Here is a 27,089-nt window from a genome sequence, read left to right on the forward strand (position 1 = left end):
CTGATAAATATCGGCTTTGTTAAGACCAAGCTTCAAATTGATTTCAATTGCTTCTGTAAAGAGTGACATGAATTGGCTGTAAAAAATAAAGTTGTATTGAAATGTATAAAGCCAACAATAAATATCATTTTGAATAAGTAACTCTTATGCTTGCTGAAGGAGCTGAGAGCAGCAGAAACGTGCATTTCAAAGCAAAGCTTCGGCCTGCAGGAGATGGGCCTGGGCTGGGCACCGCGGGAGTTTCCATTGTGCAGGCCCGGGAAGATCTTATCGGGGCGCTTTGTTCGGCTCGGCTCTGCTCGGCTGTGCACGGCGGGCACAACCAGACACGGCCCAGGCAGCGAGGGGCTGCGGGACGGCCCGGGGACGGCGGAACAAAGGCGGCAGATAGCATCACCTGGCACACACGGCAGGCGAGCGGCTTGGGCTCGCACACAAGGCTGGCGCAGGAACAGACGCGTGCTGACGTTACGGCCAACTTCGCTGCTTGCTCTAACGTGCTTCTACTGCCTGGGACAACTATCGGTGCTTTTGTGGGTTTTGTTCCTTTTCGAAGAGCCTCATTCAGGCTTCCAAGGCGGGGTGGTCACCGCAAACACCCAGAGTGAATCGTGCACGAGGCCACGGCGGTGCTGGCAGGCAGGTGCTGAGCAGGGCCCGCTGCGGGTGTCCAAACGGCTCCGACACACGGCTGCGTGTGCCGCGGGCACCCGAACCGCTGCACATGTGTAACGTGACCGCGTGCACAAACCAGGCAATCTGCAGTTATTGCTACGGCAAGAGGCAGACATCTGCCCTCCTGTCTGACACACACACACTGTAGCACCAGCAGCGAGCATAAGCTGTAAGTGAAGCAGTACGTTTTATAGCAGCCGCTGATATTCCTTCTTGCTGTGCAAGTTTTTCTTGTTCAGTCACATCCTGTGCTTCTCTCTCACTCACCTATATTTCATTCTTTCCTTGCAGCAGTGATTTAGACATCACTTACAGGAAGGCTGAGTTCAGTTCTGCAGTGACAAGGGAATATATATTAAAATGAAGCATTGCAAGAAATGCTAAAAGAGATTATCACAACACAAATGTTGGGTAACTTATGGAAAATCTAACATCCAAAATGGAAAGATGGGCAGCCTCCGGCATTCAGGACTGCCCCAAGTGTGCAGCTCAGAGGCAGCAGCTTAAACAGCAGCAGGTATTTCATCAGAGTAATATTAAACCAATATTTTTTATTAAATGTGATTAAATTTGCTGATATTGTTTTCTCTAGCATTAAGAACCACAAATGCTTAAGGAGAAATGGAGGGAACTGCAAACACATCTTAAAATAAAAATGTTGAGCAACATAAAAAAAAAAAAAAAAGATTTTTTCCACCACTGTTTGAAAAACATCACCACATTTTTATGACAAAGTGGTGTTTTTGATACATTCTAGAGGTTTACAGGCTACAGGAACACAAACTTTCTTTATTGTTATGTGGTGAATAAAAAGAAAGAGTGACCTCAGCCCATAAAACTCCTTTAACAGGCAAATAGAAAGCCCTTATTAAGAATACACATAAAATGAGTCCTGTCTCTTGAGGTGAAAAAACTAAATCTGGTTACAAGAGTTACACCCCATGATAGAGCTGCCTTGAACAAATGTTCAACCTTTTCTCTTGCAGGGACACTTCCCAGTGAGTGGTTGCTTCCAAATGGATGCTCTGAGCATTAATGAAACCGCTCAGTTCAAATGTCAATGGAAAATAACTTCTCTGATGTCAACAAAATAAAGCAGCCAGATAAAGAGAACAGCGCTGCAGAAAGGAAGAAAGCACTAAGGTAGGAAAATGACACAGCAAACAAACTGAATTAGGCTGCTAGAACAAAGTCTGGGAAAGGAACAGGGAAAAAAAAAAAAAAAAGTTTTAAACACTGACTGCACCCAGGCTGTGAATTTCCAGCCTGGTTTCAGAATCACTGACGTTCACCTATGTGAATCGTTCTCCCCACCTTTCACTTTTACAGGGGAATACGACAGTGATGGCAATCCTGCAGGATTTGCACTGCAGCAGGCCTGCCACCTTGGCCAGTGCAACAGTCAGTGGCAGTTCAGTCCAGAAACCAGGAAATGAACTCATGCAGAAATGTTATTTGATGCTTTATTCACTCTGCCTCACTGCAAGCAGCCTTGCACAGTGGATTTTTTTTTTTCCCCAATCCTATTTATGAAATTGCTCAGAGGAACAGCAGGAGACGACCTTTCTGTGAGCTCCCCAATGCGGTGTAATGCATGGGATGGACAGCTGTGTTAGCGAAACATTCTGGATGACAGGACTTCTTCTGTCTTTTTAAACTCATCTGTTTTCTTGCTCGGTTTGAGATGAACTGATCCTCCTAAAGCCAGGCTCAAAAGCTAATTTCTAGCAATGAGATCTGGCAGAACAGGAACTGAAAACTCCTGGAAGGGAGCTGGAGAGACCTGGTAAGAGCAGAGGGAATCGGGCGCCTCCAGTCAGGGGACGGGACTCCAGCCCAGGACTGCCAGAGCCCCGCAGCCAGATTCACACTTGGTTTAGCAGCTCCCATTGTCGGCACTCCACAGGAGCGGAGCAGCCTAATTAATACCAATCACTCTTCACAACGGCACTGAGCCTTGCCAGATCAATCCCGGGCTCGCGCTGACCCAGGACAGGCAGCGATCCCCTGCTCAGTGCCCGCACGGGGGGCTTGCGGCACATCGTGCGTGGGCAGACGTCAGAAGCATCCTTTCCAGACCCACTCGTGTCTGATCACTCACCCATGCAGTTTCCTACATATGGAACTCGAGAAACAGAAACAATCCCGGGGAAGGACCACGCAGAGAGCACGGCAAGAGAAACAAGAGGGAGCCTGATAGGAAGCAGCTCTGGGAGCTGCGTGCCAGGAGCGAGAGCAGCAGCACCGATGTCTGGGTGCACCCATGAGGCTGAGCACGAGCAGCAGGGCACACGGCAAAAACACCGAGATGAGATAACATCAAAACAATGTCTCCGGGAATTTTATAGACAGGAAACTTTCTTCTTCCAAAATATGAACCAAAGGAAAATAGGCTGAACATTATCAGCCACCAAAAAGGGACAACCTTCACTAGCCAGGTGCTACGCGACGAGCTGCAGCACACTGACGGGGGCAGAGCGTTTTGGGCAGCTTTGCAGCCACACATTCAGGTCCTAACGAGGCATCAGAGCCCCACGGTGCCTTGCTGACAGCAGCACCTCCCGAAGGACCGGTGGGGCAAATTGAGCCTCAGCAGGGAGAAAAGTCCGTGAAGAGGCCCTGAGCGCAGCCACACTGCAGATCCTGGCTGCTGCGCCGGGCAGCGCCCTCCCCAGCTGAGCCCTCCCCAGCTACTGACACCAGCCACGGCTGGCCTTGTTTCACCAAGTCTTGCAAGATTTTGGCAGTGTCCGTCACCAGAGGAGACCACGTTAAAGCCTACGCGCTGCTCCCAGCACCTTTCCGGGTGGACATCTCACATCTCGATGTCCTCAGGGCTGGCATCCGCAGGCTTCTGCCGCGCACCCTTTTCCAGCCAGCCCCACGCAGGACGAGCGTGGCCACGGGCAGGGCTGCCCAGCAGAGGGCACACACGGGAGCTGCCTGCGCCCACGGGCCGCAGCAGCAGCACTGCAGCATGGCTTTCTCAGTGACGCAGCGCGCCTTAAAGTCAAATCTAGTCCTATATTTTAAACAAACGAACGCTTACCTGCCTTCCCACCATCACTTCCAATCACTCACGCTGCGAGCACTGAGGACACCTCAATTCCTCCTCACTCTTCATTCTTCTAATTTATTTTTTGCTTTCCTTCCAGCCTGGAAAATGGATTTCTGTCCATTCCATTCTCTCAGAAAGTGTCAGCACTGTGGTGCCAAGAGACTTTTTAAATAAAGACAGCTATTTCCATTTGACTGAAAGAGAGCACCACAGACACAAAGTCATGTTTCTATCTCGCCTCAGGTTTGGGGAAGCTTCAGTTTACAAAAAGAAAAGCAATATTGAGTGAATTTGTCCTTGATGGTCTCTATTAATCCCAGGGAAGAATTAGCAGCAGCCTTATATTACACACACATATCTTCTGTAAGTAAAGATTTCAGGCTTTCTGTCTTATTCTCAGCTTTTAATAGAGACTTGACATGGTGGTTTTGGACACATCTTCAGCACAGTTGGCAGAATTAGCACCACACTTTGTCCAGACATTCCTCTGGGGATAAATTACAGCCCCTACCATTAATCAAGTGTTTGGAGTCGGTGTTATGTAAATAAATGCCTATTTCTAGGGAGATTGCAACTGCTGTAAAGAAGCTGCTGAAACAGGAAAGACAGTTCATGTTAAACAATCCTGGTGCTGAGCCTTGCTAATGAGTTAATTACCTGAGGAAGGCTGAGGTCGAATTTGCATGCTATTTCCTTCCACGGTCTGGGCAGTGTCACTTGGTTCGTGGGTCCTGTCCCAGGGCAGAAGCCTCACAACACCTGCTGAGGGCTGAAAGGAGGCAACACGGAGGCGCAGAGGAGGGAATTCTTCACTCAGGGGGTGCTGAGGCTGGCGCAGGCTGCCCAGAGGAGCTGGGGGTGCCCCAGCCCTGGCAGTGCCCAAGGCCAGGCCGGATGGGGCTTTGAGCAACCTGGTCTGGTGGGAGGGGTGCCTGCCCATGGCAGGGGGTTGGAATTAGATGGTCTTTAAGGTCCCTTCCAACCCAAACCATTCTGTGAGAGTCCGGAACACGCTGGGGAGGTGCAGGACGGGGCCAGGCGCCTTCCCGCCTCTGCCCGCTGTGGCTCAGCATCCCAGCCCACAGCCACGAGCGGTACGGGTAGCCCAGAGCACCCAGCTCACACCTACAAGTGTAGCTCAGAGCACCCTGCCCAGCTCCCATGCTCTGGGGAGATGTTACAGATCTCAGCCACGTCTTACCATGGTGTCCGCTGCAAACCACGCAGCAATGCTGATGCAAACAAGGGGTGAGGACCCCAGTTCCTAGGACAGGAACCAAGTGAAGGGAAATGAGAAAATTTCCTCGCCCCACGATGCTTGCACTGGTCAGAGCCTGGCGGTGACCCAGGACTGGGGCCCATGCTGCCACATGTCGCAGAGGCACGGTGGCAAGCGGTCCTGGCCCCACAGTCTCCCCTGGGGGCTGCTTAAAACACCGGCACAGGGCAGGGGGGAGCAGCTCGAGGCCAGGCTCGAACCCTCAGCGGGGCTGGCAGCGGGGAGCGGCTGCCGGGGGGGGGGACCCGGGGCAGGGACCCCCATGGGCCACTTGTGAGCAACCTCCCCACCAGCCCTTCGGGAGCAGAAAGTGTGGGGGCTCAGCGTGGAGCCGCGGCGGGGAGCCCAAGGCCCTTGCGTTCACCCTGTGAGAGCTGGAACTGGGTGGGAGGCGGTTGGCAGTGGTATGCAGAAAATTATTTCAAAGGCACGCACAAGATAGAGCTCTTAAAACAACTCACAGTAGGGTCAAATTGATTCCTGTGCACAAAAATGCAATATAGGCAAAAAAAAAAAAAAAAAAAAAGAGAACATTTAATTTGCCCTTAACTCTGAAAAATAATTTGATGCAGTATCTGACATTGCAAAGAACTAAGTATCGCCCTAGAAAATAAATACAGCACATGGGAGCGAGGCACACACCAGGCCTTCATATTTCACACTGTTGAGTGAAGTTTAAAAAAAAATAAAAAATGGTTCCAGGCCAATTTCACTCACTCTCATAGTAACAGCAAGACGTGGGTAATGCTGGAGCAGCACAGACTGGTGCAATAACACCAGCCACTAACGAGCCCCACAGCCGGGGCGCTGCACACCTACCTGCAGGGACGTGCAGCCGCATCCTGCCGGCTGCACGCGAGCGGCCCCGCGGCACCGAGTGGCGGCTCCGCGTTACTCAGCCGCACGGCAGCAAAAAAGGTGCCGTGGTTAAAAGCTTGCTGCTGTCTAATTAAAACCTAAATAGGGTTCCTCAGTTGCTTTTAGCATGCTGTCATTTAGCAAAAGAGACCCTTTTTAAACTTCGGGGGCACCAAAGCTTACGACTGGAATTTGTGCGTGAAATTGCACAGTGCTCCGCTGAGACATTTCAGCTGGACTAGATAATGAAATGGCTGAACCACAACACGCAGCAGTTAATATTGTCTCCAAAACAAAGAACTGGATTCTTCAAGGCATCGCCAGGCTCTGGTAATTTCCAGCAGCCTCTCCTGACTGCAGATGCTCAGACCATAAATAATCACTGTACGTTTTTGCTGCCACTGGTATTTTATTGCCTGAGGCAACCACTTGCTGGTCTGCCTCCGAGATAAGGCCGGGTGAGCTTCAGAGAGTTTGGGTACTTTGAGTGGAATCTTCTCAACATCAAAGTCCCAGTAGGGTTTTTAGTGAGACTTTAGAAACCAAGTTAAGGATTTTTTAATGTGCCGTACACCAACTAGCATCAAAGCAACAGCCGTCTGCAGGGAACTTCTGCTTAACAAAGTCACCGATAGCACGGAAATAGAGCTGAACTAAACAGCCTCATCACCAGTATTTTGGGAAACTTTTATGTACAGGAGATGAGCACTCTGGAGGTTCACTTGGAGTGGAGTGTCTGAATAAAAAAAAAATCTGACTCCCCTATTTGCCATATAAAATTATTCAAACAAAAATGAGGTCCTGAGATTCTTTCAGCTTGTGCAGCATCGCTCAGAATAAATACTCTCATTGAATTATGATACTTCGCAGCCCTCACACACAGAATCAAGGTCATCTGTAGCAGTTAGCAGGAGAGCTCTGCTCCCTGATCTTTGCTATTTCAGGATACACTTTTTTCTTTTTCAGCAGAAGTTATTGTTAAGTAGAGGCTATCTGGGCTGTCAGGAGAGGGAGCATGTTTAATATGACCACAGCCATCAGCAGTATTGCTGCATGGAAAACATAGCAATGCTGTTCATGCTCAGACTCTGATAAGACCAGCAAATTATAAATCATTTTCGCCTGCTGCTCATTTCTGCCCAGGAACCACAAGCATCTTGTCACTCGCCCTGAGTTCTCTGCGTGCCTGCACCACTGCGCCCTTCAGAGCCAACGCTTAAGAGGCTCGTGATTAAATACGCAGGACTTCAGGGTCACAGCACTGCCTCCACTAAATCATGCCAGCAGCGAGGGCAGTGCCTGTACCTCAGCTCCAACAAAGAGCATCTGTTTTGTCAACGAAAATGCAATTCAGCACTGAGGAATCCAGGCGCTTCTGTTGCATTGTGAGCTTTATCGCTCTCAGCAACGCGAGCTGCTTTTCCGTCAGCTGGAGCAACCATACGTTTTCCGCCAGTTACCTCTATTTTATAGAGAATAATTAAGACAAGCAAGGGCAAAGAAACGCCTCTGTGGAAAAGCAGAATACATGGCTCTCTGCCGCAGCACAGCACACCCAAAATGAGCATAAAATGCCACTGTCTCACACAGGTGATTGGACATTTAAAGATCTAACACAAACAAAATCACAGCAGTTGTCTGTCTTGCCTGCGATATGGTAATGTCTTCAGATCCACACAATCCTCACTTGTTTTAGCCAAGCAATGACGCAAAGGGGAGACAAGACAAGACATTTTGAAGACCAATTTTCCAAGGAGAAAAGCAGGATCCTGATTAGATGCCTGTTCCTTGTCAAAGAAAATGTGCACAAAATCCTACATTGCAACACTCCCCTTTATCTTCCTACCCCTTCACTTGTAGGTTTTTTAAGTAACAGCCTCTAGCATCTTGTCAGATCAGTGGGCAACACGTCTGCAGACACCATGGCCCCGTTGCTGAATATTATGCTGATGACATTTATGCAAAGCAGTGAGCCTAAATTCAAATGTTTTGGACAGCCTTTCATAAACCATTTTGCTTGGGTGAAAGCAGCTGGCAGCTGTAACCCAAGAGCTGGGCAGAAGCAGGCTTTCTGGTTGCCACACAGCTGAAAATCAGGCATTATTAACTTAATGCCAGCCCTGGGTGTCTCCATTAGCTATCAGGGCCACCTTCGGCTTTACCAACACAGAGTGACTCGTAAAAGGCTGAGCCGAAACGGTATTTCATGGATTGAATTGCTTCAAATCTCCGAGGAGCAAGTGTCAGGACTTTCAATAGCTATAGTGTTAATAATAAAACAGGGACCTCTTCCAGTATCAGAGCACAAACAGTAGTTATTTCTTTTTCAAAGCTTTGATTCCTAAAACCTTCCTTACATTCAGCTTGACATCAAAACACCCATCTCATTCACTCACACTATCACAGGAGAATTGTGTGCTGCTATTAGAAATAGCCCTGAGGTGAATTAAGAACAGCCTGTAATGATGTTCCACTACAGCAACTTTATTTCTACCAAACCAAATAAATGAGCAATATTTTATCTGATATGTCTTGGCTCAGCAGAGAGCGGCAGCTGCTCCCCATATGATTTATTGAATGGATGTTTTCTAAATAGCCAGAGCCAGGCTCTGAAGCCAGTCACAAAATCTCCTATTCATAAATGGCTCAGTGCAGAGATAGGAAGAGAGAAATTCAGTTTCTGGACAGTGGCAAGTTTGGGCATGAACCATTTTATCTGCATTTTTTTTCCCCCATAAACATACACACAAGAAGCTGTATAGCAAAGCCTATAAATATTGATACTCAACATCTGGCTGTGATGGTACAAGACACACAAACAAGCCTCTGTTATACAAACGCGGAAGCAAATCAGTCCTTTTCAGTCCAGCAAGAAGCCAAGGGAATAGTGGGGGTTCCAAGGCCTCCAGTACACCGGTGCATGGAAGGCAAGGACAGGGTGGAGGGCGCCAATGAACCTTGCTCTGCTTTTGGAAGCGGTAGCTGCAGCTCTCCCACCAGCACGGTCACACGGGATGGGGCCATCTCACCCCCAGTACGCTGGGCTGCTGTACCAGTTCCCCCAGAGCAAACAGCGTCTGGCACCACGGGGAGTGGGAAAGGAGAAAGAGAGGCAGAGACGGAAGTAAAATTCAGAAAAAGAAATGACAAACAGAACACCTCCAGCAAACAGGATTGCGGCATAAACAGCTAAAGCAGGGATTTTTGGCTTTTGGAGAATTGGCAGGAGGAAATGCGTTTCCACATGGGTGATTCAAATATGGGATACTCTGCCAAAGGACATCTCCAAAGCCAAGAAGCTAATTAGATTCAAAAGCGGCCTGGACAGTTACACAGACACAGAGGACAGAAGCACACAGTGACTGGCAACACGTTTCAAGGGTAGTGCGATGGGCTCCACCTCCGCACCAGGCTCCTGCTCCCAGAGGCTTCCCAAGCCCAGAAAGGCGAGGGCAGGCGGGGGGCTTTTCCACCTGAGCTGCAGAGCGCTGGTACCTTCCTCTGAAGGGCCTGCAAGTGATAGCTGTCAGTAGGAAGCGAGTCTTGTACGGGCAGAGATGATCCGTCCTGGGCATTTTAATCCTTTTAATACCTGCCATGGGGACCAGAGCAAAGCGAAGAGCTGACAAGTGCAGAGCGAAACCCCGACAAGGCAGCAAGTGCCCAGCTGGGCACGGGGATGCTGCGCAGCACTGGGATTCCTGCCCTGAGACATGAAAAAAATGCCCAAATATTTATAGCCCAAGGAATGCCAAGCGCCTGGTTCTGCTCTCTAGCTAAATGTTTGATCTGGGAGTAGAAATGCCATCATTGAAATGCTGGGGATAAGAGAGTGAGGGGCGCACTGGACTTCATTGAAAAGACACTGGCTCCAAAAATTACCATCTGTGGAACTGCTGATTAAATATAACCAGGCTGGGAGAGAAGCTTAAACGACATTCTTTTGTTGGCTTGTAGTTAACGTTAGCCCTGTCTTTAACGCAACATCAGTGAAGCCTTACAGAAAAAATAGCTTAAAACTTTCATAAAACACTCACAAAGGCTTGTCGTGATGCCAGTTCAAGTCCCTCTGTGTAGATTCCCAAACCAAATAAACCTTTGATGCCAACAGGGCACACATTTCACAACAATATTCCACTCCATGGCTAAAATAAAGAGATTTCTCTGATACTTTGCCCTTGACTAATATGCACCGAGAGAAATAAATAACCACCTGGCCTTGCCATTGAAGAGCGGCGCAAACATTGCACAAGCAGATTATTGACCACAAGTACAGATGCCAAGTTATAAGCAGGTTAGCAATTCAATAAACAAAAGAGTAAAGCATTTCAAAATAGATCATACAGACCTCATTTTACCTGCCCTCCTAGAAAAGTAGTCAAAAATCTATTTATGAGATTATAACTACCTATTTTCTATGCCATTCAACAGAAAGAAGAAAAAGAATCAAGATAAAAAGGGAACATATTTTAGCAGTAAAGGATTTATTCATTCAATTTACATTTGAATCAATTATCCAGGCAAAGCTCAAACAGTGCCAATGTGATTTAGGTGACTGAACACACATCATAAATAGCATAGCATTCAAGTCATATAATCCGTATCTGCAGTTTCTGGATAGCTTCACGAGCAGGAAGAATATCCTGACTCACAATGTACCTTTATTTCCAAGTAGCAGTGTGCTTTGCTGTGGCTGGGAGCAGAGCCTCTGAAATCTCTCATTCAAAGAAAACCTTTAGTCGTGCATTTAGCCCCGGGGACACGGGATGAGATCCTGAAAGCTGACTCCCGTCGCGCTGGGTCAAGCATCCCAGCCAGGATCCATGCCGAGCACAGACCACGAGCCAGAGAGCCACGGGGTCGGCGCAGAGTGGGCCAGGCTGAGATTCTTCCTTCCCACCCAGCAAGATGGACAGGGAGGTGTTGCAGCTATGAACCTGCTACTGGGAAAAAAGACCACAAGGAAAGTGCTGGCAAAGGGTAGGCATCTGTTCCCAGCAATCAACAGAAAGCAAGAGCAATAATTAACGTTCCAGACTTTCCCAAAGCACATAACCAAAGAAGATACCAATTTGGAAAAGCAGCACTAAGTAGTATGCTTTTTTTTTTTTTTTTTTTTTTTTAACACAGAGACTGTTTAGATCCTCCATATTTTGTTATCTGTAACTCATATGCAGATGCAGGATCTCCCCCTCCAGGCCCCCCAATTAAAATAATCAAAGATTTAGAATAAATAATCACATGAATTAAAATATATTCATGATGGCCTCTCTTCTGTTCAGCATCAGAGACACAACAGCAAGCAACTCATTCCGTACATCACATTTTCTTTTTTGTGCGGTAGTTATGGCACACAATGCAGGACTAGGAGACGAAGAGATGAAAAATTCTCAACTAATTTTGCAAACAAAGGGTGAACCCTCTCTTCTGCTAAGTGTCTTTGCTAGTAAAACATCTGCTCTGTGATAGGGCTTAGCCTTATACCAATGCAAGAAGAGACAAAGAATTATGAAGCTATGCATCCTATTAGTATCAACACGCAGCTTACGGAGACAAGGGGATTTTACGGAAATAAAATATTTTTGAAAGAGCACTGGGAGGAGGAAAAAATTCTTTTACAAAGCAAGCATTCCTCATAGACCTGGAATCCACAGCACGTTGTAAAACTGAATTTGTTGCTGTTGTTTTTACTTTACAGCATTAATCACTACAGGCTTGCTTAGGTGGGCAGAAAAAATCCATTTTCCATTGTATTAACTTCACGGAATTTAAGAAACCTTTCAAGACCCACGTAAATGCAAGTAAACACTTCTGAGTCTGGCTGGTGCTGGTCTAGCCTGGGCAGCTGGCTGCGCCGGAGCACGACCAGCCGGATCCGTCGTGTCCTGATGCACCCCAAATGCTGCCAGAGAAGGCAGAAAGCCTTAAATCGCCACAACTATGTCTACCCAGAATTTGATTTAAAGCCTTGAGGAATGAGCATTTCTAAAACACTGTTTCTAGCCTTGCAGGGGTGAGGTCCCATTTAATTCTAGGTCCTAGCACAAGTGGCAGAGCTCATGCCAGAGCACACGCACTGTGCAGAGGCAAAATCAGCCAGGAGAGGCTCCCCGGAGGCACAGCCTGGCTGCAACGCAGGACGTGTCTGAGGACAGCGGCACCTGCCCACAAATCCTGCTGGCAGCAAACGCAATGGGCCAGCAGCAGCTTAGGGACAGGAGACCCTCCTCAGAGGTATTTGGTTCTGCACAATTTACCCCGGAAAGGTATCCTAAAAGGCAAGGTGTTCAGAAAAGCCTCTGCACGCTCACAGGCGGTAGGGAAGGGGAAGGTGCCAGTGGGAGAGACTTGCCATGTATCCCAGGGGGCTCACCTGCGCGGGGTGCCAGCCCTGGCATCCTCAGTACTGCGATTTTTCCAGCTTTGGGCAAGCTGAATAAAACACACACAGAGATCGCAGCGCCCTTGGCCCGCCCAGTCTCCTCATGGAGTTTTGCCCAGAACCAGGATGAGGAGCAAAAAGAAGCACCTGAAAGGTTCAGCACAGATATTTAACAAATTTATTTTGTATTTGCGAAAGATTAAGTTCATTTACAACACAGGAAAACTTCTCCAGTGACAACATGCAGCCTTTGCTTGATTTTTAGTATAATTATTTTATTACGATGTGAAGGAACAGATGGATTTGGTGCGTGCATCTGGAGATAAACAAACCTAAGTCAGGTGTATGCAGAAACACGCATTAGGACTTTTGGATTTTACTGTTCAGTCCCCCAGACACCTACAGCTTTGTACAATATATATACACATTGCTTTAGCATATAAACAGCGTAGTCTAAGACCCAAGCTCGTGGTTGTTTATATACAAGATTCCTAAGACCCAGCTTGCCTTTTATGAATTAACACATGTAGAATATGCAATTGATTCAGGAAAGAACAGACTCTTAAATTGCTCCAGAGGGAAAAACAAACAAACAAACAAAAAAATAAACAAATCAAACAGAAAGGAGGGGGGAAAAAAAACACACACACACTACTCTTGGCTCATATACTTTGGATTTGACTAACAAGACATCACGGAAGAAAACATCCCTGTGGACTTAGAATTGATTTCATTTATTATAACTTCCAGAACAAAAGCTCTCAAGGGTTCTTGAAGTTTGATCTGAAAAAACAGAAATGACTTTACAAGAAAATCAAAAGAATATATTGCTGAAATCCTACGCTTTGTCATCGAATAGGAAGCGGATCTCTGCTGGAAGGTTTTGCACACCACTGCCATGCTAGCAGGAACTGGTGTGGAAGCTGTCTGGGCATCACGTGGCATTGCCACTGGTTTGTCCCCTGTGCCAGCCCCAGAGAAACTGGTGCTGGGGGAAGCGAGGTCTGCTTGGCAGTAGGTTAAACAATGAGGTTTGGGATGCAGCAGGGAAATGACCCCCATGGATTTCAGCCGGGCTCACCTCAGACACAGCGGCATCGTTGAGGGCCATCTCTGCAGTGTGAGCCTCTGTGAGCTGTTTGACATAAAACCAAACGTCAGCTGTCAACGCCAAGTTGTCTCAGAGACCAAGATTAAAGATTTGCACACAGTCTGCCCCCTCTCTGAGGGGCTGGGTGGGGAGACACTGCTTCCTACAGCCACGTGGAGCTTTCCTCACCGATGCTGGTAACAGGACCGCCACAACATCCCACCAGTACCCAACCAACCTCCCCTTGCAGTGCTTTTTGTTCTTATCAGTGGCCTGGAAGGAGTCTGTGTGTTTATTACACAACCAAGTCTGTTTTTCTTCCTCAATCAGGTTTTCTATGGCTTTTCAGCAGCTGCTTCCAGGCCCTTTCAAGGCAATTGAGGAATATATAGAAACCTAAATTAGAACAGATAGCTTTGCAATACACTCCCTGAACTCTGCAGCAGCTGCACAGGTGTTCAAAGCCGCAACGCCAGAAAATCAGAGATTTTATGCAAATAATTTAGTGCCTGAAAACACAAATTTAATGAAGAAGCAATGAGCATCGGAATGCTGCTGGTCCAATAAAAGCAGCAGAAGCAGGTACTCAGGAGCAGCTTTCTGCACTGGTCCAAAATCCTGTGGCAAGAGCCACACAACAAAAAGCCAAGCAGTCCATGCAGTCGCAGCACTCACTGTATCATGAGTGAAAGGGATGGTCTTGGGTCTCCCAGAGACCACTCGGAAGAGAATACTGGTAAATGTTTTCTCCCCAGTGGTTTCGGTTGTGCCATTCGTTGCCAGCATCACCTCAGGGCTGGCTGGCAGAGATGGAAGGGGAATCCTCTTCCCATTGCTGGCCTCATATTGTCTGAAAACAAAGATGGTACCACACATTTACTATTGGAGAAAGCCCATAATTACATAGATCTCAATGAGGAAATGAGGCCAGTAAGAGCAGCAGAGCCATTCTCCATGAATCTGAGGGGATCCTGGCAGCTGAACCACACAGCAATGTTTCTGACAGTTGTTTCTGATTTGTGTTGCAGGAGGAAGAAGCTCTAAAACAGCCCAGAAACCACCAGGAAAAGAGTTGAGAAACTTCAGTCTCAGAAATGATATGCAGCTTGCACTTACCTCTAGAGGTATTTCAATGGAGCAATTATGCACTTTGGGTGGTTTGGGCACATATATAATTTTCCCTTTCTCAAATGCAATTACAGCTGCACAGAAACAGAAAGAGGTTTACAAACAAAACACCAGTATAATCAATGTATCAGATCAGATGGAAGACCATGATTTTAAGCTGCTGCCGAACTGTATTAAACCACCTAAATTAACTTAATGAGGTGTCAGAACAAGTCTGCTTGGTATATATGAGATATTTTTTTAAGAACGGCTCAGTCCAATTTAAAAGAGCAGGCTCAACTCCCAATCAACATAGCTTCTCCAAAAATAAAATACTTTACAAACTGCACACGTCTTGAGATACAGACCATCTCTGTATCTCAGGAGCATTACTTACAACTTATATGGTGCAGCAATCTCCGACATCCAATGGAAAAGCAACTTGAAAGTATTTTAGCTGTCTGAAACACAAGAGAAAGTTATTCCATTCCAGGCGCAGCGATCTAAGCATAAGTCAGGGAAAAAACAGGTCTGGATTGCTTTTCCCTTCAGAGGTGGCAGAATCCCCCCGTGCTGTCACACATCGTTTCAGAGATGCCATTATTCGTTAGCACTGCAGAACCGAGCAGCTGATCTCCTCCTGCGGAGATGGGTCACGGAAGGATAGTGCACGCTGCTCAGAAGGCTTGAAGGGGTAATGAAGCTACTGTTCACTCCCTGCTCCTGCAGGGAGCCATTTGCTGCAGCCCTGGAGAGCCGACATCTCCACTCGTGGCCAGGAAGAGAAAAACGTGGTTCTGCTCTGCTTCAGCAGAGCGGCTTTGTAAAAGAGCCTCACAAAATGCACGCTCCCTGCCTACACCTGGAGGAGCCGAGTGAGAAAAGCTCTCATTTTCTCTCTCTCATGTGGTTCTAGGGAACATAATCAGAAATGAGCTGTGCCTTGAGTTTTTTTTGTTGTTGTTGTTGTTTTTTAACTCAGACAGGATGTTGTTTCTTATTGTGGCTTCCATGCTTACGTCAATATTGCTGCAGACAAAATGAAAAGAAACTATTATGAAACAAAACAAACCATTATCAGACAAAAGCAGTGACAAAAATGAGAGCGCTGATCATCAGGAGATGATTTGAACCCAGTTTAATGTTTTTAAGCGCTGCCTCCAGGCTGCTGCCTCGGGAGAGGGCAGTCTTAGCAAGCAAATGCACTGCGTTCCTCTCGGGTGAAGAGGAAGCAACGCAAACCTCAGCAGGCTTCATTTCACAGCTGTCTCCGGACCAGCCAAGCCCGCAACCAAAAGACTGGTTCAAAAGGCTCATTCCTGAGCACCCGCCATGGCAGGGTCTGGACCAGGCAGCCCACAGCTGAGAAGCCACATCAGGCAGCCTGCGCTTCGCACCGACAGCACGAGCATTAACCCCAGGTCTCCACGCAGCAGCACAGACTGCGGCTGCTAGATCCCAGCTCTCACATCTGCAGCATCACACTGTCCGTGCAATGTGGTGGGAGCTCTGCATTAACCTAAATAAGGGCACTTTCCCCTTCTACAAGGGCATAGCTGAAGCCTCTTAGCAAAATATATGGTTGTAAATTATTCCAGAATATAAAACAGCTCACACCTAATGAAAGGCTGTAGGGCAGCATCTTGGTGAGCTGGCATCTGTGCAAGCCACTGCCTTAGCACAGAGGCAGAGGTGAACCTGCCAAGAATTTAAAAATCAAAATAGTCTCAGTGGGTGACACCATGATATGCAGAGACATGGGGGAAACCTGAACCAAGCACCTGAACAAATAGATTCTCTGCTGGAAATAAATCTAAAACAAAGGTGGTAGACAGCAAATAAGAGCTGTATGGACTGAACAGTGCCGACAGGCCTTAGCACCAGGCTCTGGCCCACAGAGGCTTTTCTGCATGTGAAAGATCATCAGTGCTCGCCTCAGGCTTGTTCTGACACCTACCAGGCTGGTGTAACACGTGCAGCCCCCGCTGCCAACAGCTCTGCTCTCTGGCGAGCAGTCTGCCGGCAGCACCGCGCGCTGCAGCTGCCCCTCACGGTGGCGGTGGCCACATCGGGGACAGGGACATTGCCACTGCACAGACAAAGCCACACTGAGCACCTACCGTGTACTGCCGCTTTGCACACACCAGGAGGCCAGGAGCCTCTCAGAGTCCGGCACAAAGCCGCACGGTGATAACAGCATCCTTGGGAAGCCTTCATCATCTACCATTTTTGGGGACTCTGCACAGGTTTCAACAAGGAACCCAGGAATAATGTTTTATTTCTTCAAAGTTTCTTTATAAAAATTTTAATTTCTTCTCCCTCCCTCCTTTTGCCCATGCAGAAGTCTCCATTATACTTTTCATATGATGCTCAAAGAAATTCACACTCCACAAGAGCCTTCACAGCCAACGCTCACCAAGTACCAAAGATACTGAGAAGAGCAGAAAAAAACACCTTGACCCCAACTCCAGGGATGCACTTTACTGGAAAAATTGTAAGATTCATGATATACAACCCGTGAAATGAGACAAGAAAAAATGAAAAGATGAATTTACTCTCAGCGCATCTAGCAAAGCATCTCCTGCAGGTCTCTTTATACGCTTTTACAAACATGAACAATAATACAAAAAAAAAAAAACAGTTAAACGTGCAGCATAGGAGGAGGAACTGTCCCTAAGTAGCCCTGGCAGGAACTGAAATGCAGAGAGAGGATGGAGAGAAGTGAGGCTGGCTTTTGCAAGGTCCAAGCCTGCATCTTTTCTTGTCAAACAATAGACACACTTATTCGATGAATGCTTTTGGTGTCATTCTGCTTTGTCATTTCTCTTCAGATAATCCCTTGTAGATTGGGCCTCAGTTTATAGTAATTTGCAAAAGCCTCTCTCCCCCTCAGTTACCCTGTTGGTCCTGTAGGCAGGCTGTAATGGGTGTATTTAACACACCTTTAGGTACCACTCATGTTCCTCCTGCAGCCACCGTTGTTGCTGTAATCTGTACACTGCTTAGTGCAGGGACACCTTAGTCTACAGTTGGGCCTCTGGACCTTGTCTCAGGACAAAGAATCGTGCAGAAGCCTTCATTCTGTTTATCACATCCTTTGATAGCTATTGAGTCCACCTTTAAGTCCGCAAATGAGAATTTGCTCATTTCAGACTCAAAGGCTATTCCTTGAACCTTCCCAAGCTGTAAAGAAAAGCGCTGCCATTATTAGGTCTAGCACCCTGGATGCTGACCTGTAACTGTAGGAAGAGCATCTGAGCTGTCATTTTCTCACCTCACCCCTCACAGGAGGCGGCATTCAAAGGAAGCTCCGTGCAGGCGCTGCACGTTCAGCAGAAGCTGCTTGCAGTAGAAGTTAGATGCCCAGAAGCGTGCAGATGCACTCAAGGGAGCAAAGAGCTTTCTTGGTTTATTAGGGGTGGAGGGAGACATTTCTGGGTTTAATTCAAGTGGACTGCAGCTCAAAAATAGCTGATACTGGGGGATAGATGGAAAAACTGAGGCCTTCAAAAGTCAGCAGGGCTCAGGAGGAGGGGGTCTACAGACAAGACTGGCTTAGTTTTCCGAAACTGAAGGCATTTTGAATGACTGAGGACGTTAATAGGACATACAGACAGCAGTGAGGAAACAGACACAGAAATGCTTATAGAGTGTGCAGAATGGCTGGGATGAAACTGGAGAGGTTTTACTCACCCTCTCATATGTTCCTTGAGAGATGACATTACTTTCTGCATTTGAATTTTGTGGTGACATCAGCAGACCACATAGAAGAAAGCCTAAAACCTTCAGGATCTTCAGTCTTACCCTGCCAGCAACACTCACATCAGTACTGAGAGAATTTTCCCTTTGCCACCTTTTATAAATGCAAAGCTTGCAGGTCACAAATCACTAATAGTTCAGACAGAAGGACAAGCATACCCAGCTACCCAGAGAAGTGAGGAGAAAACTCCACAAATATCTAAGATATCGTAACTTCTCTTTTCACTTTTTCTCTAGAATAATCCACCCCACATCAGCAATTTCAGGCTCTGAAATGGTTTCCAAGGCAATTCTGAGTTGCTATTTGAAGCATACTTGTAAGTGATGTGAATCTCTATTTTGCACACACAGCTCTGCGCAGGGAACACTCCCTTACGCAGGGTAGCAGCCAGAGGTCCTTCCCCCAGCCAGCCACCACGAGACACAGCCCTGGCGACAGCAATTCACGGGGCAGCCATCCAACAAAGCGCTCTGGTGTGCCTTGGAAAACGCAATCCGCAAAGCTCGTCTGTGCAATGTTTCATCATGTGCTGTTACGACTCTCAATTCCCCAAACAATGAAGTAAAGATCATTTGGTACGCAATATTCATAATAAACACAGCTAACATTAAAAAATAAGGACCTTGCCCCATTGCTTTACACTCACCTGTAACGATCAGCAAAATGTGCTCGGTTCTCCACACCGGGATGCTCAGAGGCAGCCTCATCACTGACGTCTCAGAGCCCCTCCAGCCACACGCACCCTCGCCGAGCTCCCCTCAGACCCCTCTGGCTGCACCAGCAAACCAAAGCCCAAGCCAGCAGCCGCACGCTGCCTACCTTCCCCCTTCCCTTCCCAAACTAAACATGGAAATAAGCACCCTCCAGTCAGCAGCATGAACTCTTCACGCTCATCCCATACAGCTGGTGTAGCACCACGTCCCACGGCCCTTCCTCCTGCTCCCTGCTAGCTCCAGCCCGCACCAGTCACAGGATCCCCCCTCAGTTAGTGACCGTTCTGCCCCGGGTGCCCGATTAGCGACCGGGCTGACGACGGGCCCTAGGCAGAGGTCACAAAACCTCCCAGGCTGTGCCAGTCACTGTGTCAGCACAACGCAGGCGCCATTTTGAAGGAACGGGGACACGGTCGCTGCCCACGGCAGCTGGAGCAGGGGACAAAGCCTTCCTGCAGCAGGAGCTCGGGATGCCCGAGCGCAGGCCGGCTGCTGCTCCCTGCCCGGCCGTGGGCCTCGCAGCACGCCCACAGGCCTCCCCGCGAGGTGCGCTGAGGCACAGCAGGAGCTGCCCGCTCTGCGGGGACCTGCCAGTGCCACCCACCTGCCGGCACCGGCTGCCAGCGCTCCAGTCCTCTGAAAACCTGAGAGAAAAGGCAGGCCTGCAGGATCACCCTCAGCACAAAGCTTCCCCTGCCGCAGGATGGGACCCTCTTCTTTGCTACCTCTCGGCTCTCTGCCCTGGGGAGGCTGCTTGCGACTGCTCTGCGCTAACTCTTCCCAGGGCTGCAATCCCAGCCTTGCTGGTGCTTACGGTGATGATGTCGTGGAAGCTGCCACATGTTTAAGCTTTTCTAACTGTCCCCTATGGTCTACTAAGCATAATTACCAAATAATGTGCGTGAACGTGAATGCATCCCTGGCAACCAGGGTGCCGCCATGGAAGGGATATCAGCCTCTCAGCTGTCCCTCCTGCCGGGGGTCTGTCCAACCACCCTTATTGCAACATCTCATCGTGCACATTTTAGCAGAACAACATGCTCCACTTCCCTCCAGCCAGTGCTTTAAGGCCCAAGTGTTCAGAGGAAGGACTCTGAGCCTGTACAAGTGATGTATTTGTGCTTCACCAGCTGCTCCCCTGCATAAGCTGGTGTGGCCAGGGCCCTCCCATTGCACCGAGCCTCCCCTGTGGCTCTCACCTCTCGGAGCTTGTGGCCCCATTCTGCTCCCCAGCCAGGGGCAGAGGATGGAGCTGCGGCAGACCACTGCCCGCAGTGCCTGCAGTGCCATCGGGACCAAAAAGGAGGACCAGGGCCAGAGAGAGGACTGCAAAGGAGATATTTCAGCCATTGATTAAAATAAAGCATTTGAGTCTTTTTCTTGCTGTCACATCCCTGCTCTTTCCAGCAGTCCTGTACCTGCCAACAGATTTCATTCATGGAAAAAGGAGGCTGCAACACGCCTACACTGTTTGTCAGCTTTGAGAACTGCCTCAGCAGGTTGCTATGAGCTTTGTTTCCATTGTTTCCATTTTTAAATAGTCTATTTCAAGGAGCCCCTCTGCTTTCACAGGATTCTGGGAGGCCATCACACCCGCACCGGGCATCCGAAAACCCAGGCAAGGCAGGGGAAGGCTGCAGTGGCTCTAATGATGCTGCAGCGTGCACACCCACTCGGGCACTGGTAACGGCATCCCCACGGCCCCTGCTCCACCTGCACGTGAGCCCTTTTAATTACCTTTATACACTTTTAATTGTATTTTGGCCAGGCTGAAATTAATTTGCGCCTGTGATAACTCTAAAGTTTGTAAGTGTCTGACCCTAAAATGTGGCTGGACCCAGATCCATTTGTACCAGATCAGAGAGCAACAGGCCTACGTCTTAGGAGAGCAAAAGCCAGAGGTCAAAATAAGAAGCACTTTGAGGGACAATGGGATTTAAAAAAAAAGAAAGTTTGTATGTGTGTTTATTTATTTTGAAGATCTACACATGAGTAGGAACCTATTGTTAGGGCTGTCGGGGAGCTGCCCAAGCTAGGGGTTGATCCTGCATTTGCCCCATTTCAGCCCTGCTGCTGCCGGCACTGTGCAAGCTCCCTGGGGATTGCTGGGGCTGCACCTGGAGGCTGTCCACAGCTGACTGCAGGTTAAAAGCGCTTCCAAGAATGAATCTCTTTGGTACAGGCCAGGCATCCTCTCACGCTTTCAAACAGGAGCATACGGAGTATAACAAAATCACCAGTTAACTATAAAACCAGTTGCAGCAGCTAACAAAACACCAGGTGCGTACCTGTCCCGATGAGATCGTTCTGCCACAGAACCGAGGTCCCACTGCACAAGCATCCAGCTGATGTTAGTGGTGACCGTCCCACGTGGCTGTACCTGTGCATCTCCCTGACAGACCCTGCCGTCCTACTCTGCAGTTCCTGCTGAAGTAATCATAGGCCTGAGACTTGTTATATACAGAATGTGAGAAATGCTCTTCAAATGACCCTCCGGTTGCTCAGAAGCTCTGAAGGGACCAGGGATGAAATCCAACCATTCACAATCTGCTGAACAGATAAAATAAAATTAATTCACCGAGATTCTCACTGAGGATGAGCTCAACAATTTATGGAGGTTCTTGTCAGTTTAACCTTTACATCTTCTCCACTATCTAAATTATTTCTGTAGGTACTGTCACTGTGACTTTAAGGAACTGCAAGAAAGTGATCTAAAAAAAAAAGGACTTTCATACCTTAGGGGATATGGACAGCAATAACAGTAAACAACTTGTAAGGTTCAATAGTTCACAACAACTGTTAGACCAACATCTACAGCTCTCGGACACGGCGTGCGTCAGCTGAGCACAGCCTGGTTTGGATCGCCTGGTGCAAGGTCAGGACCCTGCTGGGCCGCATTTCTGCCCTCAGCACAGGTGGCAATTTTGGTTTATTTTAGCTTAGATCTTTCTGGAGAGATGCTCAGTCACACTAATGAGTGGGTGAGACAAGAGCGTCACCCAGCCAACAGGATCCCGACACTGGCACCCACAGACGTGGCCTGGGCAGCTGTGCTCACCTCTACAGCACGCTGCTCAGAGTTCGCACAGCATCCCTCCTTCCTTACCCACTGACGAAGCACAAATGCAGCCATCCTCAGAAATGGTGATTAGGAAAATTGTGGCAAGGTTTTGCTCGTGTTTCTTTAGCAAAATCATGTAGTAGAGAGGACAGGCAGAGAGCAACCTGCACGCTGTCTGCTCTCCCTCCTCTGAATGGCTGGGAGGCTGCAGAGCAGGTCCAACACTTCAAACCTTTTGTACAGCTGCTGCTTCATCCCCGAGATCTTCCTGCCAGTTTTGCTCGTTTAGTTTTTACTAAAACTTCAGATTTAGCAGCAGCTCTCTGGTTCTTGGGATAATGGGGATACATCTTGAAGTGTTCACCTTCTTGTGCTGGTTGGGCTGTCTGCAAATGTCAGAAGCATCATCACATGCCCAAAGCTCCTGTACTTCAAATCATATCCCACAGACCATTACAGTCCACTTGTGTCTGAAGTACATTCTGTATGTTTGAACTCTCTGACAGCACTTTTTGAGGGGCATTATTTCTTTCAAGATTAAGCATAAGAAAATATCTTGTGAAGACAGACTCTACAGCAACTTTACTGAGGTATAAAATGGCCCGAATGAGAAAGCTATGCTGCTGACCAAAAGGAGGCAGAGAGAGAAGCAAGAAAGCTAGGAGACGATGCACAGATGATTGCTGATGTCCTTTTGCTTGAGCAGTCTCCTCTCCTTTGGGCTGTTTCATGACAAGTGACACAGATGCCAAGCCCTTGCAAAAGTAAAAGCAGGGAGCAGAAGTCTCTTTAGCACTCTGAGGCCCCATTACAGATTAGCTGTATGAGCCCACCCAGCACGTTTTCCTCTCATCAACCTCACTCATAGCTTGCACAAAAACTTTTTGTTCCCTTTGCATACTTCTCACAAATTCCTCTTGATCCTCCATAAATGTCTGACCACTGGAAGCAAGTCATGTTTCACCATGAAAGCCTCTATTGATGCTTCCTACTATCTTTCTTACATCATGCTGCATTGAATACAATCTGTTGGCTCCAATAATAAGCACCAAGAGCACAGCAGTATCCACTGCTAGAAGCACTTGGAAAAGTCAAATGACTCGTTTAGAGACTCGCCTGGCAGGATGGCTAATGCAGTTTCCACTAGAGACAACTTGTAACAGCTCCACTGAGAACAGGACAAAGCCATCAGCTTAGCACAGGATCAGCTCCACATCCAAACAATATTCATTGGAATACCAAGTACATGAAATCTCCCCCCATCCACCTAAAAATAATAATGATAATGATGATGATGATGATGATAATAATAATAATACTTTGAGAAACCTGTGGTAAAGCACGTGATGCATTTGTAAAGCATACAGCCACCCTGGTCAGGCGCTGGCAGTGCCATCTGGAAGCTGGAAGAGATTCTGCATACCAGCAGGCAAATCAGAGCAGCGAGCAAGTCAGAGTCAGAATTTTAATCTGTTAAATTTCTTCCATTAATGTGGCAAAAGATTTGTTCCGCATCAAACTGTTTATGCTATGACGTGCAAGTCAGTAGATTTAGTTCATGTTCCAGTCTGCTAGACAGCAATTCTTAGAAACATGGTCCAGCTAATTCTACTTTTTTTTTTTCCCCTCTGCTGCTGGAGTACTGTTAACATGCATATTGTTTTTATTTGGATAACTTCTCCATCACTCTTCAACTAGTTTCTAGTGGGCACTTCTCCAAAGCCATTATACCCCACCCTGCAAATATTCATCAGGGTCCCAGTTCAGGAAAACCTCAAGAGAGACAAGCCTGCAGAGCAGTAATGAAGTACAACATAACAAAGTCCAGATCCATGTGACAATTACTAGCACTGATGAGAAACAAACAAAATTTCTTTTTTGACCCCCCCCCCTTTTTCCTTTTTTTAATGTAAGCATAAGCATAATTTATGACCCAGACAATGGATAATTTCCATGCCTGTAATAACCAGACGAAGCACTCATTAGAGCAAGTTCATAATATCACCATGCACAGAGAGAGGGAGCAGCTATCTGTGCATGGCCAGGTCTCAGATATGCCTATGCCATTAGAAATGCAATGATTTCTCCCAAGATGAGCTCATCTTTCCAACACCAAAAGACATGCACCTTGCACAGTTTCAGGCACTGTTACAAAGGGGTGCATTTGCATCCCTGATGGATTGTGAGGCTAGGGCTCGCACAAGCTGTCCTCAAGAAGACAGTGAGCACTCCATCACTGTGAGATCTCATCAGTTATGCACCAATTCTTCATAATCTGTAACTTCAGAACTATTCATTACACAAATGTATAAACAAGAACAAACTCACTACTAGCTCTTGATGAAAACAGGATCTGATAGCTGCCGGACAAATGTAGTGGCAAGATAACTGGATTAGGAGATCCCTAAATGCGGTTTGTTGGAATTGGAGGCTCTGTGACAATTTTAAAGGAGAAAGGAAACAATGCCTTAAGGAAATCTGCAGTGCTGTATTAGTAATGAGGCTGCCATTAAAGCCTAGCATATACTGAAATACTTTATCATGCAATCTTTCTAAATTATCATCTCCTTGCAGGTACATTGAGAAGTGTCCCTCTCCTCCCACCAATGCCCCTCCTTTTACTGGGAAGGTGATGCACATGAAGAAGCCGCTTACTGCACTGTAACAGGCATCACAAACAGAAGAGTCCTACCAAGAACGGTTTGCAAAGTGATCTATCAAGTACAACATAGCAAAATTGTATTAACATGCAATAAACATGGGGGGGGGGGGGGAGCAAAAGGCAGAAAATTTCTAATTGCATGAATGCTACTTAATTATTTCGAAGGTTACAATAGGACTGACATAATATAGGCTTTATATATCAGTCTTTCTAGAAATTTCTATCAAACATCACAATTCTAGCCTACTACTAGATCTGTAGTGCTGTTAATGCAGACCAGCATCAACTGGCTGATTAAGACACAAACCTCCATATTACTAATAAAACAGCAAGTATGAGAAATAATAGACATTGTAAGCATGTATAATTTCAGCTACAGAATGGTGAAAAAAATTTTACTATCTTGCCTATAACATTCATCTCTGGGGAACCATTAAAACAGAGGATGCCTTTCTCTAAAGCAATCACTGATAGTGTATGAGCAGAGCAAATACACAGCTATGCATGAAAATTACAGCAGGTCATTTGAAACACATTGCAGATTCTCAGCAAAGGCTGCGTAGGACAGGTCTGTATGTCTGTCCGAAAGAGTCTATGCAAAGGAGGAGAATTCCAGGGTGGAATTCTTGGAAAGGAGTTATCTCCTTGCACTACACAAAGCTGCTCTGCAAGCAGAACGGCATTTCTAGAAGGAGCCTCTCTTGGACTGGCCTTCTCCATCCCTTTGCCATGAAACGCATGTGAGGGAGGGATCTGAGGAGCAGTTCTGGCCCTGCAGCATGACCCAGGCTTGGTCAGTTGCTTTAATAAATAAATAAATAAATAAATAAATAAATAAAGTAGTTTGAAGAGAAGCAGGTATATGGATTAACAGGAGCAGCAAGCCTCAAAAGAAACTAATTAAATTAACAGTATGCCAAATTCTGAATATTTGGTAAGTAGTCAAGAATTTGCAAGCCACTCACAGGGCAAAATTCCTTCATATACAAAGCTTACGTGTGAATAACGAAACAAACACACACAAAAAAAAAATCCGCAGAGATGACCCAGGTTAATCCTGCCGTATAAATCTTCAGTGAAAACCGTACACAAAAGCCTAGGCTGTTTACAACACAAACGAAAGCCCAACACTACCACCTGGTGGTAATCCTCTTCTGCTACAGCCAAAAGCAGAAAAAAATATTAAAACCATTTAACGTATTAAAACCAGCTGTTTTTAAACGGTGACAGACCGTTACACCACCATCAGAACTGACTCCTGTACACCTGGAGGGACCGCCAAAAACTCTGGGTTTAAAGAGTGTGAGTTTGTTAAAAGCACAGAGAAATTACATTTTCTAGAAAGAAAGGCAACAAGCCAACATGAGGAGCAAATCACTGCATCACATCCTGCAAGTTCATCTATCCAACCGCAAGAGAATATGCAGGAGAAAGATTTTTATTTTTTCAGTAAACACACCAAAACTTACATTTTGATACGTCGGGACAGTCACAGAAGACTCAATGTTATCGTATCCACCAGCACAAAAACCAGAGAAGTTTAAAAGTCCAGGTGCCAGCAATTGGGATTTTAGACCCCTGAAAGTGGTAATTTAACATTCACATCTTTTGTTATTGCAGAGTTGCTTGGACAGGCGAAACCACGGTTACAGAGACCCTCGGTTTCCAAGCAGACGTTTATTGAGCTTGCTTTGTAGAAGAGCAGAGCATAACCTGTATAGGTAAAACAGAGAGGAAAGAGCGATTACCGAGGCCAAGGAAAATCACGTAAGTCATACAGCTGTAGATAAAAAACATTATCAAATGTCTCCCGACTTTATAGCAGATCAGATACAGAAACGTGTTTGGACAATTGCCAGCATGCTAAATAGCAACTGTGGGGCTTTCTGTTGTACCCCATTAGCTTTCAGGAGATGGTGGATTGCTGCCAGGCTTAATGCGGTATGAAAGCAGAGAAGGGGGATGGGAGAACGCAGAGCCCTGACGGGGGGGGGGGGGGGGGGGGGGGAAATAGGCATATGAGCAAGAGGCATATAAAGAGAGACAGTCAATGAGTGTAAACAAAACAAGGGAGATGGGGAAAAAAAAAAAAAAGGTAGTCAAGTGGTGGGGAAGGGGCTTGAGTAATATTTGCAAGAAAAGAAACAAAACAAACTGAAAAATTGTGGGAAATGAATGACCAGGAAGAAGACACCCAACTCAGGCAGGCGAGCAAGGAGACCTCCAGCACCGCTGTTAGACTGGCTGCTCCTTGCCTGGGCTCCTTCCCACTCCACTCACCTGGGCAGACAGAGCCCAGCCATACCCATTCCGGATGGCTCCTCTCTGGCCAGAGATCCAGCTTGCTGCTAACTTACCTCCCCCCCCTAAAAAAGCCTGGCTTCCCCGCTGGCAGCTTCCCCACTGGCAGCGCTGGAACACACCATGAGCGCCTCCAGCAGCTC

General features: G+C 47.2%; 1 long non-coding RNA gene across 4 annotated transcripts; it reads right to left on the reverse strand.

The window, feature by feature from the left end:
- Positions 1-10: 10 nt before the first annotated feature.
- On the reverse strand, positions 11-20,840 carry LOC125180454 (uncharacterized). Of its 4 annotated transcripts, none has more exons than XR_010825340.1 (4): positions 18,143-20,840; positions 13,334-15,478; positions 10,530-12,399; positions 11-1,007 (listed from the first exon to the last, which is right to left on the reverse strand). It is a non-coding gene; the product is annotated as an uncharacterized lncRNA (long non-coding RNA). The 4 variants fall into 4 exon arrangements; XR_010825341.1 differs by lacking the exons at positions 11-1,007; positions 10,530-12,399 and having other exon boundaries at positions 12,417-14,192; positions 14,459-14,544; positions 14,847-15,478; XR_010825339.1 differs by lacking the exon at positions 11-1,007 and having other exon boundaries at positions 10,338-12,399; positions 18,143-19,475.
- Positions 20,841-27,089: the final 6,249 nt, after the last annotated feature.

Source organism: Anser cygnoides, chromosome 16 (genome assembly GCF_040182565.1).
Source record: "Anser cygnoides isolate HZ-2024a breed goose chromosome 16, Taihu_goose_T2T_genome, whole genome shotgun sequence".
Taxonomy (NCBI): Eukaryota; Metazoa; Chordata; class Aves; order Anseriformes; family Anatidae; genus Anser; species Anser cygnoides.